Source organism: Lactuca virosa, chromosome 8, assembly GCF_052849685.1.
Source record: "Lactuca virosa cultivar CGN04683 chromosome 8, Lactuca_virosa_CGN04683_v6, whole genome shotgun sequence".
In the NCBI taxonomy this organism is placed as follows: Eukaryota; Viridiplantae; Streptophyta; class Magnoliopsida; order Asterales; family Asteraceae; genus Lactuca; species Lactuca virosa.
Window position 1 is genome coordinate 112,405,878 of NC_136433.1, and position 18,477 is coordinate 112,424,354.

General features: G+C 37.3%; 1 long non-coding RNA gene across 3 annotated transcripts; it reads right to left on the bottom strand.

Moving 5' to 3' along the window:
• Positions 1-1,217: 1,217 nt before the first annotated feature.
• On the bottom strand, positions 1,218-4,313 carry LOC145133081 (uncharacterized). Of its 3 annotated transcripts, XR_013718384.1 has the most exons (7): positions 4,114-4,313; positions 3,469-3,925; positions 3,297-3,325; positions 2,937-3,205; positions 2,671-2,820; positions 1,901-2,072; positions 1,218-1,621 (listed from the first exon to the last, which is right to left on the bottom strand). It is a non-coding gene; the product is annotated as an uncharacterized LOC145133081 (long non-coding RNA). The 3 variants fall into 3 exon arrangements; XR_013718383.1 differs by having other exon boundaries at positions 3,469-4,303; XR_013718385.1 differs by having other exon boundaries at positions 1,901-1,950; positions 3,469-4,298.
• Between the last annotated feature and the right edge of the window lie 14,164 nt (positions 4,314-18,477).

Genomic DNA, 18,477 nt, shown 5'->3' on the forward strand with positions numbered 1-18,477 from the left:
TCTAAGAAATAAAACTAAACTATATAATCTATATAAACATTTGAACTCTTTTTAGGATATTTTTATACATCAAATGGAGACATTATTAGTCGGCCAAGAAAATATGCCACGTTCGATTAAACAAATTAAAAGAATGACTATGCCGAGTAACATTTTTAGGACATTGTCACATAAGATATTTTTAAAGTCACATAGCATTTTTTGATGTCACATTGATTAAAGGAAGTGGTAGCATCCAAATGTTAGATTGATTAAAGGAAGTGGTAGCATCCAAATTGTAAAAAGGTAGTGATATTTGGTGTGTATTTTAATAGAGTTTATTTTCGAATTTTATTTAACAAAAGTAAAGAAAAAAAATAGCCAATCAACTTTCCCTTCTTTCTCCTATTGTCGGCTCCAGGGCGAGTTGTCCTTAGCAAGCCCCTTAGCATAAGCTAGGGGTGGTGTAGCGAATTGCTAGCGAAGGTAGTGGCAATACTTCACACGTCCCACTTCCTTAACCCTTAGTTTTATTTTGGTGGGAAGCGGATCATATATTTTTGTAAATGTCATATTTTAAAGAACATGCAACTTTTTAAACGGGCTCAAAATGTTCGTAAAACTTTTTCTAGTGTTAGTTATTGTCACTTACCTTATACATTTTAAAACTCTGGACAAATTTCCTAATTAGGACTCTATACGTCTGCCAATTCGTTTCAATATTAACCATTTGTCGGTCACACATTTATAGTTTATAATGGATATTTCTATTAATTGTTTAATTATATTCTAACGTTTAAAATATCCAAATGACTAAATAAACAACAATAGTTATTTTCTATGATTTATTTATTTATCATAGGTTTCATATGTCCTTTTCTTCTTTACAAGGAATTCATTTTATTTTATGTTTTTTGAGTTTTATATAAGGCATTTCTTTCATCTCGTAATTTAAAATCTTCTTTTTCTTTGAATTCTCATAAGAAGTAGAAAGCAAATTTATTTTCAGTCTAAAAGTGTTTTATTATTATAATTGTATAACTGCATCATGAGTATATGATATTTGCAACATAGGTTTGATGTATGTATGTGTATGGATGTATACTTGCAAAAAATTTCCAAGCAATATTATTGACACTTTTAGTTTAATATTTAATCAGAGTACTTTGAAATTGGTTTTACCATCTGATGTGTAAGTAACAAGCACATATATGCTAATAATTCAAAAACAGAATATGTATTACGTAGTGTAGCAATGTACTTTGATTAAATATGAAACTAATTTTTCTTATACCCACACCCACATTACGTTATGTGGCAGTTTACATTTTACTTATACATTTTTTATTTTTTATTCATATTTGATATATTTATTACGTGCAAAAATTTAAATAAAACCATACATATATTTCTCTTAACATTGAGTCCTCCTAACCGTGAGCTTAAGGAAACAATCTGAACACCTAGGGAAAGGATCATGAACAGACTATTTTGAACCCCACCTTCTATATCTACTGAGTCAAACTTTTCTGCTCTCCAAGTCCACTCCTGGAATACTCTTCTCCAACATTCTCTTCATGTTAGAATCGATAGCCCTCATATTATCTATAGTCACTGAAGTTTCTGTTGTGGAGATCTTTTCCTGCATTTATGACTCAATTTGTAAGGCTATAAAGAATACAAAACGGAGATGTTGGAGTTTAACTATATATAATATGAAATTTTCACACTTTTTTATATAAAGGCTATAATTGTGAAAAACAGGTTTGAAATCTGTAAGATTATAAAAATCATAAAAGGTAGCTTCATATCATTTCTTACTTGGTTATCCAGTTTAACCAATGAATTCTAATCAACCTGAAGCAACAAAACCGATTTAAAATATCCAGTTCTGAACTAATAGATGAGATTAGGCTCCTACCTTTTTCTTTTTTTGTGAATCAATACCTCCAAACTCCTTAGATCAATAACCTACAAGTCAAATTATAAGAGATTAGCTTCTCATTGTAGTATAAATTAACATTTTTTCAAAATCCCAACTACCCTTTTACACCACTTCAGGTCCGATGCAAAGTAGAATCCACATTACATACCTTAATATTGGAAAATAAAAAAAAAATCATCAGACCTTAATATTTCTCAAATAAAAAAAACTCATACAAATGGGATATCGCAATGGGTAAAAAATTTGCAATTGAACCAAAAAATCGATAAAAACAAACAAAAATCATATAAAAAAACTTGTATATGTAGATATTTCTGTTTGGACTAACTCACATGATTTTGGAGAAGACGTGGAGGTCAAGATGGTAGAGAGAAAATTACTTTGTCAGTGTATTTAATAGGAAAATGGGATCGAGGGAGAAAATTAGTGATCATGCATTTCTTTATTATATCACCAAGAGCGAGATATCAAAAGCTAGAAGTTTCAATTTCTACAATAAAACTATATATTTGTTAGTTTTATATCAAGCTTTATTAATCAATGGACGTGACTATATCATACATCACATAAAAAATATATTTGTGTTAGTGTCGATGGCGAGTGAGAGTTTTCCAGATGTATGTTTGCAGTAGGTATTGAGATTGAGAATAGATTGTGCTTATGGAAAGGGGTGGTTGGTAGCCAATTAGTTTTGCATACTATCACCTCATGAAATTAAACAACATATGAATCTAAACATCACATACCTCTTGTTCGGCTTCTTCCAAGATTTTCAGCATGTTTCTTAAGATTGTTCATCATGTTTTAATCATAAGATTGAAATATTCCCCTCCTCCTAAGACAATTTTATTCTTGTTTTGATATTGATGAGATGGGCCCATGCCAACCGTTATAGCCTGCAAAATTAATCAATCAGTAACCCATTTGGATTGCCATTGACAAAAAGAAGCTACAAATTCATAAATATTGATGTTTCAGGTTGAAAAATAAGGGAACTTGTTTAACTCCTTACTGTGATTGTGGAATCCATGAATGGAGAGAAAGATGTCTTGAAGCTCTCAATGAACCCTTGGTAGACATTCATGGCGGTTTTGCCATTAAAATCAGGAAGCTCGTCAACCCCAAAAGACAAATAGTCTTTACTACATTCCCTGAGCGGTCAGCAAAGAAGATATTCGGTTCAGATTCCCCAATTTCAGAAAACCCAATTAGGGAGGTGAAGGTTATCATGTTTGGAGACATGGAAGCATAGGGAGACATGGAGAAAAGAAGATATCACCCCTACAATTCAAAGAGTATGGACATCATAAGTGGTAACTTTGTAAAAATTTCACATCATTAACTTTATAAATGGAATTTTTGGGAAAATTACCTTTAAGGTGCTATCTTCAAGTAGAGAACCTGCCACCAACGGCCCCGAATGATCAGATGAAGGGATCAAACAACAATAACAAAGGGTTATTAACTTAGGAATTTAGAGGCAAACAAAGATTTATTTTTGTATGAAAAACCTAAAGATTATAGAAAACTTTCTAGGTGTGTACCTCTATTAATGAGAAACTTATCAAGTAGTATATTCTTGACTTCATTGAGGAGCTTTTACAAACACCTTGTAGGCATATGGATAGAACTACATAACTGCAGACCTATACAGTGAAAATGAAACAGAGATTGCTGGAAAAGCTTCATATATCCAAATAAGAGAAGAACACAAACCAGGGGAAATTTTAGCTGTTGATAGTTTTACTTAAAAGAACTAAAGTTTCAAAATCCACCACACCCTTTAGGCTTTAGCCTAAGCAAAAACATTTGACCATTGCTTTGCCTTAAAGAATAGATATACCAACGAAATACCTTTTTAAAAGCACCCTTCAAACAAATACCATCAGATCCACTAATAAATCGAACTAAAAAAATAAACACTTTTTCTATGATCCAAGTTTCGGTTAGAATTGTGGAGAAATCAACTAAAGAATGAAAGTCTGTATTTGGCTTCTGAAGCTACACATATAAACCAAAACACAAATGTTAGAATCGAGGAAGTGATGAATAAAGCATTTAGATGTTCTTATATCATCAGACTTCACAATAGATTAATATAAAACAATAATTGCCTGTAATTTACAGTTACATACAACAAATTAATAAAAGGTTTCAAACCTAATTAAGCAGTTTATATGAACACTCACAAAAGAAGAATATATCTTTTCCTCAGCTAGAGCCACTACCAAATCCTATGACTTTTCTCTTATAATACACTTTGCATCAATATCTGCAATCTAAGATACACCAATAAGTTTTATATATTGTTAAACGTATTAGTGTGAGTACAATAATTAAGATCGATAGATTCTATAATAAAGAACGTGAATTAAATGAAAAGAAAACAAAGATCAAAAGAGTGTTGAATGCTTTGATTAAGATAGCTCTAAAAGAGTTCAAAATGAAAAAACTTCTCTGTGAGAGCTAGGTAGGGCGACAAAACGTTAACCCTAATGATACATGCATGCACTATATATAGGCTGGACTAGATAGCAAAGCCGAGAATGGACAGGCCCAAACTAGAATAAAATAAACTATAATACGCATACATTTGACACAGTACAATTAAACCCAACAATCTCCCTCTTTATGTCAAATTCACAAGGAGAGTCTTCATTGTTGTCTTCTCTTCACGTTGAATAATTTCGACATCAAGTTTAGAAGAGTGTTTTAGACCACCAGGTACCATATGATCATATCCGAAAAGCACTTCAGTTCAGTAGCAGAGTTCGCCTTGCAAGCTTCGGTCATGGAAATAATAGTCTTCAGACCAGCAGAAGATTACAGATGTTTGTCTCTCAAGAAGAACATACTCTTCTGAACTGTTTCACCTTCCTTTCGGTTATACACTACACTCCAGTGTTCCTTTCGGATTTTTCCAACCTTTAGCTTATGAAGGTCCTTCGGTTCTTCTTCTGGCTTCAAAATTTATCTTTTCTTCAAAACTGAAGCAATCTCTACATCCATCTTCGTAATCTCAAGAATGTAGTAGATACGCATCCTTTTCAGATGGGCAACGATGGGCTCGTATTTCTGTTCATCTTTTATCACAATCAAGAACAAGGAAGTCTGCCAAAGTAAACTCGTCCATGATTTTATCAGCTCCCCTGAACCCCTTGAACTGCATGTTCAGAAAGTCTTCAGTCTGAACAGGCGATTTGACTCTTAAAGCACAAATTTTCTTCAAACTCCAAGTCTTGTAATGAGGCTTGCCATACTTCAGATAAAAAGAGAAGAGCTTTTGATTAACAACACCATCTGAGATCTGAGACTTTTCAATTTTCTCAAAGCAACGAAACAGAACGGCTTTGGGTGTAACGGGAAAATCAAGTTGAGATTTCGCATCATTATTTAGATCAAATAAGACCGAAGGCTCAAGCCAATAGATGCTTGGTTCGTTAATGGCCTCTTTCTGAATTCGTTCAATCAACCATGGAGGAAATAGTGACTTATGAGTTCCGAGAGTAATCCTTGCAATCTTAGCCTCCTATTCTTGTGCTTCTAACTCCTTTCGAAGATTCAAAAGATCATCAAGTTCTTTGCCTCGCTTCTTTTGCACTAGCTTCTCAGATTTAGAAAGTTCTTCTTCTTCTTCATTATCATCAACCATTTTATCTTTTCCTTTTGATGCAGAAGCTTCATTACCCTTCTGATCATATTGAGTCTTTGGCTTTTGTTCTTCATGCTTTTGCTTTTGGTGAGGCTCTTTGTTTGGTTGAGGTTCTTTGTCTCCCCCTTGTTTCAGAAGAGTTCCGCTTCCCGAAACACCTTCATTTTGGTTGAGCATTGCAAAGACTGGTTAAAGTTTGTCTGAGAGGTGTTGTCGAACTGAGACCGTGAACAAAGAATCTCGAGTCTACACAAGCCTAAGCAGATATTGATTTATTTCCGAAACACAACTTTTGACAATGGTCCTCTGATTCTAATGATCGTCAATATGATTGGTAGCATTCATCAGTTTGACATAAAGGACCTTGGCCTTCTGATTTTTCTCAGCCAACTCGTCCATGATCTTGTTTTCTATTGCCAAGTCCTTCTGCAGCTTTTCAATCTTTTTAAGAACGGAGGCGTTAAGTTCAGCATTGTCGACTTTTATTGCAGAACGTACAACTGAGAGTGCCTCATTCTCAACTTGTAAAGAATTATGAAACCATACAATGAATTTGTTCACTGTTTCGGTGTTTGAGTCAGACGATGTTCTGAACTCAACCATAAAGTCTTTCACTTCCTGAGATAGTTTTTCGACTTTTTCGGTCGATTCGGAAAGGGTCTTCTCCGAAGCTTTAATTGCGTTGGAAGATTCTTCAAGGAATTTGGCGTTTTATTTGGTTAGCATCTCCATTGTGTCCTTGTAGGTTGTCAACATGTACTCCCAAGTTGATGAAGATGAAGATTTGGAAGACTTTAAGAGAGAATCCAATTTTTCATTAAGTTTCTTAAACTTCCCTTTGGTCATGGGGGAATCATCATCATCATTTTTGAGGTTGATGTAAAAGGGGTTGAACGCAAACTCAGACATGAGCTCCTGATCATCTACAAGTAATATATCTTCTGCCTCATTGAAAGGAGAAGTGGGAGGGGTGTCTTGATCCATATTCACACCGAGGTTGGCATCTACCCCCGTATCAGATACGTTGACATGAATTCCTGAAGTATGTACCTCCTCCGAAACGGACTTAGTAACAGGGACTTACGGTGTACTAGTAACTGTTGAAGTAGGAGGAGCAGTAGAATCTATAAAGATGGGAGAGGATAGAGGGACAGAGATCTGAGGAAGTGAAATTCCAACAGAAATCTTTGGATGTAGTGGAGGGATGGAGGAAATCAAAAGGTAGTGGCAGGTGAGGATGGTGGAGTGTTTATCAGAAAGTCGTCTGTAAGAGGAACAAATATAGGAGGTGGGATACCTTCGAAACTGGGTCAGTAGGAGTTGGTTCGGAAGTAGCAGTAGTATCTTCCACTTTGTTTCGGTTTAAGTCATCCTCTCTGCCTTCCGTAACAGTTTTTGATTCAGAATCCTCCTGAACAACCGGAGATGGAGATCTCGGTTTCTTAGCTTGCTTTCTAGTTTTCTTGGGAGCTTTGACAACATCAGAAGGGCCAACTTTCATTTTTCTCTTGCCTCCCCTCTTCGTTTTGGTACCCTCATCGATCAACTTTCGTAAGTCATCTGTTATTGGGCGAAAACCAAACGATGGTAGCTTCCGATATTCATTCACACTCAAGTTATCCAGAAGGAACTTTCACCAACATTTCCTCCGGAATTGACCCGATAAACGTGAAATTCTTGGGGCCAGACATCACAAACGTCAATGTTTGGAGAATAGGAATGACATCCATAATAGAATCGGTCATCAATGGAACTTTGAAGTGACCTAGGGCTCGATTGACCACAATCAACCAAAATCGAGCACAAGAGATCTCCGTGTGAAAAGTAGAGGAGACAATACTCTGAATAAGTTGAGTCCATAGGATTGAGCCATAGTCAAGATTTACTCCATGAAAAAATCCATAGATGAGAGTGTAAAATAGCTTACTAGCATTGTCTGAACCTGGAACCCTCTCCGAAAAGCTTTTGAACAGTAAAGTGAACAACCCATTCCACATTGGAGGAAGGAAGGGTTTCCTGAACTTCGAAAGTAGAGTGATATCTCCTGTGTAACTTATCTGATAAAACATATGAATTAGGGCAGAGGTGGAAATTGATTCAGGATCCACAGAAGCTTCAGTAGAAGTAAGCCCTAAAAGTCTATAGAAGCGGGGATTGGTGATCGAGGTTTTGTGAGATGCAACCTTGAAATGGATGATTTTGTCTACCTTGTTGTAGATGGTAGATGAGTAATCCTTGGAAAGATGAACAAGAGGAACAGATTCTGCCATTGTTAATGCATGAGCCAGTGCCGAGAACTTGAGGCATTCGATGATCGGTATGAGAACTTCATTGTAGCAAGATGAATCAAGATCAATGATCATGTTCTGGTCGTGCTTCACGTTGAGCGTGATGACTGAGGTGGATAAATCAACAAAAGAGACGTGCTCAGATGATCTTGCCATTATTGTGGTGAAGAAGACGATGAACAATAGAGAGCGTTTAGGGTTTTGCCTTGAGGGTTTTGAGTATTGTGTGAATGGTGAGAGAAAGTAAATCGTCCAAAACCCTTTTATACAGTTTGTTATGAGTGGTGAGAGAAATGTGTCATTTGACGTTCCTGTACCCATGTAAAACTAGCCTAGAAAATTGTGACAGCTCATCAGTGGTGTCAAGCGCCGTTTGTAACTGACACGCATGATATCAGGGAATTCAAAAATCGTGCCTGATTTGAAATCTTATCTCCAGTAAACCGTCGTTTTAGTTTTGACATATTCGGAATTATCAGCCAATCCACCTCCTTTTAATTCAAGACCTGTTCTTAGAATAAAGGTAACCAATTAAAATTAGAACCACACTTTGAAAAATCACAACGATTTTTGTGCAAGAATGTGCCAAAGAAAAAGAAATAAAGCAAATTAAATTTGTGGGATTCTATGATATCAAACAAGATTGACATGAAAATCAGATGGATCCCAGGAAACGATCTCTTCCTTCTAAGTCAAGAGAGACTTTGAAGTGCTTGTGTGGTATCCCGTTAAATTACGATCACCCATTTATTAAGAAAGTGTGAAAGGCTTCATGGGTGGCTAAGCTTCAACCAGATTCCGAAACTTCACATAAGTCCGAAGATCTGAAAGAAGTACTTGTTTGACCAGTGTAGCCATAAGAACAAGTAAGCTTTGGAAATTCTTTAAGTGACTGGATATAATGGAAATCTCAAAAAAAAATATTGGATCTAGTTGGGCAGAAATGTCTTGGGTCGAGAACATTTCATTAAGATCACTCAAAAAGAAAAATGAGATTTCAAACTATAATGGTACAAACCATGAAGGCTTTATTCATTAAGTCCTTGGTGAAAATATCTAGAACATTTAATTGTTCATCGTCAATTCATAAATGGGATTCAGAATTTTGGGTCTCACTCAAAATCGTGGTGATAACGATTTCAAGATCATAAACACAAATGTTGTGTAACCATAAACCTCAGTGGTAATTTCTGAGAGTCTCAAGGGTTACGTTTATGAACACGAAATTGATGGAGAAAATGTAGATTGGTTCTAAAGAAGAAAGTGAACCTCTGTTATAAATGAATGACAAAACAGTCAACTCTTAACTCAATGTGAGAAGAGTAAGGTAGCTCAATGACTTATGTGAATGAATAGCCTGATTGGGGAGAAACGATCGGAATGAAAGTTTCATTAAGGCATCAAACATTGAGTCTCAGAGGCTTGGGACAACATGCAACAACATGCTTCTAGGGATGCTTAGCTAGTACATAGTTTCGGATTCATACATGCCCCATTGTTCTGAATTGAGGTAATAAAGAATGAGTACCTGAGAAAAGAATGTCAATTGTTAGAAAAGTAAATGTTTTTGGTATTTTTGATTTTTGAGAAAGATACTAAAATGAAAATAAAGAAAATATTTTTGTGATTTTTGATTTTCTGAAAAAGATAAAATAGAAATAAAGTGTTGGGCCTTTAGTGTTGCGTCTTGGGCTCGGTTGTTAGTCCAGTTTTGTCACCGGTTTGGGCATGTCCAGCCGTGTGTATGTTTTAGGGTTTAGTATATAAGTTGCATGCATGCAATCTTATCATTAACGCTTTCATTATTAATTTATCAAGTGTATTGTAAGTTGAACAGGTTTTTCGCAATATCATCATGTCACTCGACGATTCCAACGCAAACCCTATCAATATCTCCAACAGCATTGGATCCACAACTAGGATTCCCATTCTATATACTCAGGATTACGAAGTATGGATGCATCACTTTGAAGATTATGTGATCGGTTCTGAAGACAATGAGTATTTAATCTGGGAAGCGATCTGTGTAGGTCCGTTCGCTCACACTGGCACGAACCGAATGATTAAGACTCAAAAGGAGTACAACCAACTGGTGGTTGATGTTAAAGATCTTCCTTAAGATGAAAAGGAGAAGTTTGTATGCAATATTAAAGCACTAAGAATGATCAGATTTGCATTACAGTCTGACACCTTTCGGTTGGTTAGTTCATGCACGACGGCGAAAGAGGTTTGGGACAGGTTGAAAGAGCTGTATTCTACCGATGAGGATCTTGAGCATTCGATCCAGACTCTATTGCTTTCAGAATTTGGAGACTTCAAGCAGAAACCTGAAGAGAAGCTTATCCAAGCCTTTGATCGCTTTAATCATCTTCTTAGCAAAATGATAAAGCATGGCATAGAGAGGAAAGTTATTGAGGAGAAGGTCACATTCATGAATGGCCTAATATCCGAATGGATGGCTGTTGTGTCTACTGTAAAGGCCCATGAACAATTCAAGTCTTACTCTTTGGCGAAGCTAGTGGGTATACTAAAGTCACATGAAGGTGCAGTGACTAAAGAAACGAATGTGGTTTCTAGCATGGGTTCTTTGGCCCTAATTTCCAAAGGAAAGAATGCAGTTGAAGAAGAAGAAGATTTAGATCTCTCTGAATTTGATCTGACCAATGAAGAATATGCTTTGATGGTTTCAAACCCAAAGAAGTTCATTCGCAGAAAGTTTCCCACCAATAAGAACCGAAACTGGCAAGGAAACTACAGTTCAGAAAAGGCAAAGGAGTAACCGAAGATCACTCCCCAACAAGAAGAACCGAAGAAGGAGAGCAAGATGTCAAGCGACTCAGGATTTAATTGTCACTTATGTGGAGGCAAAAACCACTTTGCTAAGGACTGTATGTTGAGGAAGATGACTGAGAAGAATGAGAGTGAAGACGTTGAAGCATACCACCTGCGAAAGCTAGAAGAGATTAAGAAGAAGAAAGCTGCTACAAATAACACTATGAATGTTCTTATTGTGCAGGAAAATGTTGCAGATGATGAATTTGGTGGTGTTGAAGTCTAGTCTACTGACTTAGAGGATGAAGAAGTGAGAATGCCTACACATGGCAGAACTTTCGTGGCAAAAGAAGATGAGTATGCTGCTGAAGGAAAGTATTTGATGGTGACAGCTGGAGTGTCACAGATGAGGGGTTACACCACTGATGGGGGAGAAAATGAAGCGAAGGAACGAGAAGACAGGTGCTTCGCTGCCAAGCCTGTAGGCGAGTAAATCAATGAGTGCGACCAATTGATCAAGAAGGTACGATCTATTCTCGAATCACTAAAAATCCCTGTCACAAACTATGAAATGGAATTGAACGGATTAAAATCTAATTTTCTAGTTTAAGTGGTAGTTTAACCCAAAATCGCCTCACAAATTCTAACCTCACTGATCAACTCAGCAGGGTGTCTTTGAAGAGTGAGGATAGGCGAATGTGGATTGAGCAAAAGGAGAAAGAGTTAATTAAAATTAAGGATGAGACAATTTATTTGCAAAGAGATAATTTGAAGCTTTTGAAACAGAGAAATGTTTTTTGTTTAATTGCTAAACGTTTATATTCCAATATCACTCAATTGCATCTGGATTGTGAAATAGGCAGGAAAATTCACAGTATGATTCTTCCTTTCCTTGAATTAAAGGAGGACGTAATTGATGTTGATGCTTATGATTGTGAAGTTGTAGTCTCGTCTGATGAAGTTTCTCCGGGATATAAAATTGGTCTTAACAAAATTGAATCTTTTATCTAGTCCAAAGACCACAAGGACATGCTTAAGAAGTTATTGGACGAAAATGATAAATTGAAAATTAAAACCGAAACTATGCAGAAATTTGATTCATTGAATGCCAAGTTGAGTTCAGAAACAAAAATTAATGCTGAAAATACTTCTGAATTTGATGAGGATGATGATATGAGTGAAATATCTATAGAAGATGTGGTAGATTGTTCTGAATTTGTCAAGAGCGAACCCGAACCCACTAAAAATCTCATTTATGAAAACTCGGTTGAATTCGCTCGTTTGTCCCAAAATAAGTCCAAAGTTATGAAAGAAAAGGTTGTGGTGTATCAAAACGTCCAGACCACGCCAAATCAAGTTTATGTTGTTACCGGCATTACACAGAATCAAACAGCCGAACTCACAGCATTAGTGAACGAAGATAATGCTGATGGATGTGATGAATTTTTCTGGTCGGCTCCAATAGACAATGCTGATGAAACGATCGGTTTATCTGAGAAAACATCATGGAGGGTTAAAGGCAGATATGTGCTAGAACCACTCAACAAGCCTACACATTTTGATGTGCCATCAACCAGTGGTACCAAAAAGATTCCAAGTGAATCAGTTAAGGTGCTAAGCGAAACTCCAGATAAAAGATCGAAACCTAAGGCCAACATCCATAAAACTCCCAAACAGGTGTCTGAAAAGAAACATGAACGTAACAGGAGATACAAGAAAAATCTCACTGAAAGGAAACAGTTTTGGCAGTCCCAAAACCCAAATTACGTTCAATCAGACAAGACTTCAACCCCTAAGGATAAAGGAGTGTTAAAGAATCAAGCTACTTCTTGCACTCAATGCTCTTCATGTAGCCAAGCAAACCGAAAAGGAAGTTTCGGTCCCCAAAATAGAAGCGAAAGAAACTGAAAGAGTGGTTTCGGCTCTCAACCCAACAACCGAAGGGACAGTTTCGGTTCCTCAGCCACAAGTGAAAGGACCCGAAAGCAAGGTTTCGCTTCTAAAACACATTCCTCTCACTCAAAGCACAATCCTAAAGAAGATGTGAAGGGAAAAGGGAAGATCGTCTCAGGAGATGAAAAGAAGATGAATACTAATCTAGGGAAACAAAACCAAAAGTTAAAAAACAATAAAGATCCAACTCCTAGACCTAAGGTTGAAGCATCAAAAGATAATAAAATCAAAGTTTTTACAATCAAAAGAAAAGATGAAACAACCCTAATCAAACAAACTTACCTAGTTGATTCTTCTATTGTTATATCATGTTCTGTAAAAGGCTCACATGGACCCAAGAAACTTTGGGTTCCTAAATCTGCTTGATTTTTGCAGGTTATGCGTGACGAGCAGTGCGACGACGAATGGTACATTGATAGTGGCTGCTCATGTCACATGACAGGGAGAAAGGAAGAGCTTCGGGAGTTTCGAGCTATTAAGGATGGTGGATGTGTCAAATATGGCAACAACTCATTTGGCACAATAAAAGGATATGGAATGATCACAAATGGCGAATTCTCGATCAGAAAAGTAGCATACGTAGAGGGCTTGCAACACAATCTCATCAGTGTTTCACAACTGGTGGTGGGAACTGGACTGAAGGTTTTGTTCGATGAAGACCAAATCAGTTCTATTAAAATCCAAAAGAAAAGGCAAGATGTACCCACTGAATCTCAATCCCATTCGAGGGAAGCCAGCTGTGTGTCTGCTAACGAAAGCACACTCAGACGAAAGTTGGTTATGGCACCGAAGGCTCTCGCACCTCAACTTTAAAGACATCAACAAGCTAGTTCTTGGTGATCATGTGCGAGGACTTCCAATACTCAAGTTTGATAAAGAACATTTGTGTGCTGCATGTGAAATGGGAAAGCAAAGCATGAAAAGTCATCTAACTCGTGTCAACACGAAGATCATCGAACCACTTGAGCTTCTACATATAGATTTATGTGGACCTTCGGCTATTGAAAGCATTGGTGGTAACAAATATATACTAGTAATAGTAGATGACTTTTCTCGTTTCACCTGGGTATTTTTTTCTTAAACAGAAATCAGAGGCTACACCAAAGCTCAAGGTTTTCGTCAAGCAAATAGAGCTTCAATTGAGAAAGCTGGTAAGAAATATTCGAAGTGACAACGGGCTGGAGTTCAAAAACAATGAATATGAAGACTTTCTTGCTGAAAAGGGAGTATCTCACAACTTTTCTGCTCCCTACACTCCACAACAAAATGGTGTCGTTGAAAGGCGAAACCGCTCGTTGTATGAAGCAGCCCGAACCATGCTCAGTTTCGCCTCATTGCCTTTATATTTCTGGGCTGATGCTATTGCTACAGCCTACTACACACAAAACATATCTCTTCTCAACAAGCGCTTTTCTATTACTCCATATGAGATCTTGAACAGTCGTAAGCCAAATGTCAAGTTCTTCCATGTGTTCGGTTCCAGATGCTTTATTTTCAATTCAAAGGAGCACCGAAACAAGTTTGATGTCAAAGCTGACGAGGGGATTTTTCTTGGCTATTCCTTAAACTCCAAGGCATATAGGGTTCTGAAAAAACGTTCCAAGAAAATCGAAGAAACCTATTATGCCACCTTCGATGAAAACTACGTCAAAAAGCTTCAAACAAACGAAGGTTCATTGAAGGAAATCTTTCCAACGTCTGGTCAAGTCAGTGTTTCCATTTCGAACTTATTTGAGCAATATATGTCATTATTCGATGAACCAGAGAAAGCCATTCACTCTGAAGCAAAGGCTGCTGACAATAAGATTGATTCCTTGAAGCAAATCATTGATGATGCAACGAAGGATATGGAAAAAGAACAACCGGGAACTACCGAACAGCCTCGTCTAAGCGAACCTCCAAAACAAATTCTACATTTCAGGGGGAGGATTCATATTCATTCGATAACCCTGAATTTTCATTCCAGGGGGAGAACCCATCAACTACCATATTAACCGAACGTCTAGTTGAGGGGGAGAATTCAATGCCTGAAGGCGAAACTGTCTCATCATTTGAGGGGGAGAATGCAAATACAAATGATGATGATACTCAGTCAGAATTCAAAGAAGAAGTAAATGCTGAGTTGGATCCTTCTTACGATCTAAATTACCCTCCTCTCACCAAATGGACAAACGATCATCCAAAAACCCAAATCATTGGTGATTCATCAGAAAGAGTTCTTACTCGTTCTCAACTGAAAGCGAAGCAAACTGCATTATTCTCTCAAGTGGAATTTTGCATGTTTAATTCGTTTGTCTCCAAAATTAAACCAAAGATTGTCAATACTGCACTCGATCACTCAGATTGGGTATACGCAATGCAAGATGAACTCAACGAGTTTGAGCGAAACAAGGTATGGAGACTGATTCCCACACCAAAGGATGTATCTGTAGTTGGACTGAAATGGGTATTTCGAAACAAAATGGATAAAGAAGGGAATGTAATTCGTAACAAAGCAAGGCTGGTTGTAAAGGGATATTGTCAAGAAGAAGGGATAGACTATGAAGAGACCTTCGCTCCAGTAGCAAGGTTAGAATCAGTAAGAATCTTTCTGGCCTATGCTGCTCACAAGAACTTCGAAGTATATCAAATGGACGTCAAGTGTGCATTTCTCAATGGAGAATTAGAAGAAACGGTGTATGTAGAGCAACCATCAGGTTTTGTGAACGAGAAGTATCCAGATCACTGCTACATTCTGGACAAGGCGGTTTATGGTCTGAAGCAAGCACCAAGAGCGTGGTATGAAACATTAACTCGATTTCTAAAAATGTCAAAATTTAAACAAGGTTCGGTTGACCCAACCTTCTTTTGTAAGAAAAAGGGTGACCACCTTATGATTGTTCAAATTTATGTCGATGATATCATCTTCGGCTCCACGAATCCTTGCTTAACTACATAATTCAAGAAGATGATGGAGAATAAGTTTGAAATGAGCTCAATGGGTCCAATTAACTTTTTCCTTGGCTTAAATATTAGACAGGGACCCGAAGGCATTTTTATTAATCAAGAGGCTTACACGAAGACCTTTCTTTCCAAGTTTGGAATGATGGGAGACTCAAAGTGAAGGTTCCTATGGCGTTTGGCACGAAGTTAACACCTTCTCTGGACAAACCGACTGCTGACATGACCCTCTATCGTCAAATGATAGGGTCCTTGATGTATCTAACAGCAAGTCGACCAGACATAATGTTTTCTGTTTGTTATTGTGCTAGGTTTCAAGCTAATCCACGCGAACCTCACCTGTTGGTTGTGAAGAATATCTTTATATATTTGAAGCGAACCTCTTCTCTTGGTCTATGGTACCCAGAAAAATCAGGGTTCTTTGTTCAGGCATTCTCTGATGCTGATCTAGGAGGATGTGGACTGGACCGAAAGAGTACTACTGGAGGATGTCAGTTCCCTGATGGCAAAATTTTCAGCTGGAAATCGAAGAAACAAACCTGTATGTCTCTTTCTACAGCCGAAGCAGAGTATAAGCTGCAGCATCATGTACTTCACAGGTCATTTGGATACAAAGTCAACTTCGAGACTATGGCCTGAACATGAAGAAAATTCCATTATATTGGGACTCTGAAAGTGCGATAAGGATATGTCACAACCCAGTGCAACACTCCAAAACGAAACACATGGCACTGAGGTATCATTTTATTAAGGATCACGTGGAAGACGGTAATGTCGAAATTCATTTTGTAAGAACCACTGATCAGTTAGCTGACATCTTTACGAAAGCCTTGCCTGAAGCAAGTTTTAATGAAATCCTACACGGCTTAGGAATGATGGAAGCTGAATCTGTACCGAAATTGCTTTCGTCTCATTAAAATTTGGAAGCGAAATAGAGCGAACGCTCGGTCTATTTCGGGTCCTGATTTTTTAGGAACCGAAATGAACCGAACGCTCGGTCCATTTCGCCTCATATGCAATGGTGACATTTCGGTTGTATTGTTTGTACACTTTCTTTTATCTTAATTTATTTTATGTTTTTCTCTTACTTTTCATAAAATTCAAAAATATCTTATTTTCTGTTTTTATTATTTTTCTCTGCCTGGTTCAGAAAATTCCAAAACTTCAAAAATATTTTCTTTTTGCATTTCGTTTTTGTTTCTTTTCTCTTTTAGGTTTGACGATCACAGAAGCTATATCAATTGGCGCTAGGGCAGGTATGATATTTCTATCTTTGTACTAGTTAAGTGTCCCTAGAAGCATGTTGTTGTATGTAGACCGAAGCCTCCAAGACTGTGAGTGAAGCCTTATTGATCCGACCGACACCAATCGTTTCTTCCCAATCAGGCTGCTAAATTCACTCCAGTCATGAGCTGCCTTACTCTTCTCATTTTGAGTTAAGAGTTATCTGCTTTGTCATTCTCAAATAGCTGAGGCACTTACAATCTCTTTACCACCTTATCTTATTTCTCCATCTCGTTTCGCTCCAGAATAGTAACCCTTGAGACTCTCAGCAATTACTACTGAGGTTTATGGTTACACAACATCTGTGTTGATGATCTTAGATACGTTTACCACGTGCTAAGTGAAACCCAAAATCCAATACCTTAAATGAATTGACGGTGATCGTGTACACGTTCAAGCTATTACTTGTTATCTCAAGAAATCTCTTTTTATTTTTGCGTGATCTTTATGAAATTATCTAACACCAAGATACTTCTTCCCATAAGATCCAGTTTCATTTTTTTTGAGATTTCGTTTTAACACCCCGTCACTAAAATAAACCAAACCTACTTGTTTATCAGGCGACACCGGTCTCACAAGTACTTCTTCCACTTTCGGTCTTATGTCAAGTACCCATGTGTGGACTGAAACGAAAGCCACCCTAATAGCTTTATATAAAAAGATGCCTTTCAATGTCACTTTACAGACATTTGATCGTAATTCAATGGGAAACCAAACAAGCACTTTGAAGTCTCTCTTGACTTTGAAGGTAGAGATTCGTGCCCAGGATCCACTGTTTTTATGTCTTCCTAGACATCACATATATCCCACAAACTATTTGCTTTATTTCTTTATCTTTGACACTATCTTGCACGAAAATCTTTGATTTTCCAGAGTAAAGTTCGGTTTCTAATAAGCTAATTTCAGAAATATAGCTTCGGTTAATTATGATGGAATGCAGTCTTTTAAAAGGCAAAAGGATGAGTCAGCATGAAGTTGAATAGACTGGGATCTGGAACGATAAGGTTGAGATAAACATGGAAAGGCGCGAGAATTTGAAACGATCGCTGATGTCACGCCTGTCATCACCTTTTTCAGTGTAACAGTTGTCCAATCACGATTTTCTAGGGTCGATTGAGATTTTCTCGCCTGTGATATGATTGTGATTTGTTTCTCTCTCCTGCTTGACAGTATAAAGGGTTTTCTCCAATTACCTTTACCCTTTTACTGCTCTCATACTTTTCAAAGACAAACATCGGAGATTCTTCCTCCACTGTTCATCATCTTCTTCATCGTGCTTCATCAATTGCAGAATCTTCTTCTGTCTAAGAAACATCTGCTCGCTCGCCTCTTCTCACCATCAAGGAGAATCAGAACCTTCTAATAGATCTCACAACGTTTGCGTATGATCCCTATATGCTTAATATGGTGGAATGCCTCAAGTACTCCCCTCTTGTTACCGCATTGACGGAGGTTGAATCTGTCCCAATGTCTTTTCTCTCTCAGGTGTACTCTACTTCAACATACGACAAGACAAAAGAGAAGGTTTTCTTTGACATTCTCGATCAAAAGACGTCGATTTCCAAGAATCGATTTTGCTCACTGCTAGGGATTTCTTATGAAGCCTCCATAGTCAACCCTGACTCCGTCACTACTACTCAGCTCTTTTCAATGTTCTACAATAT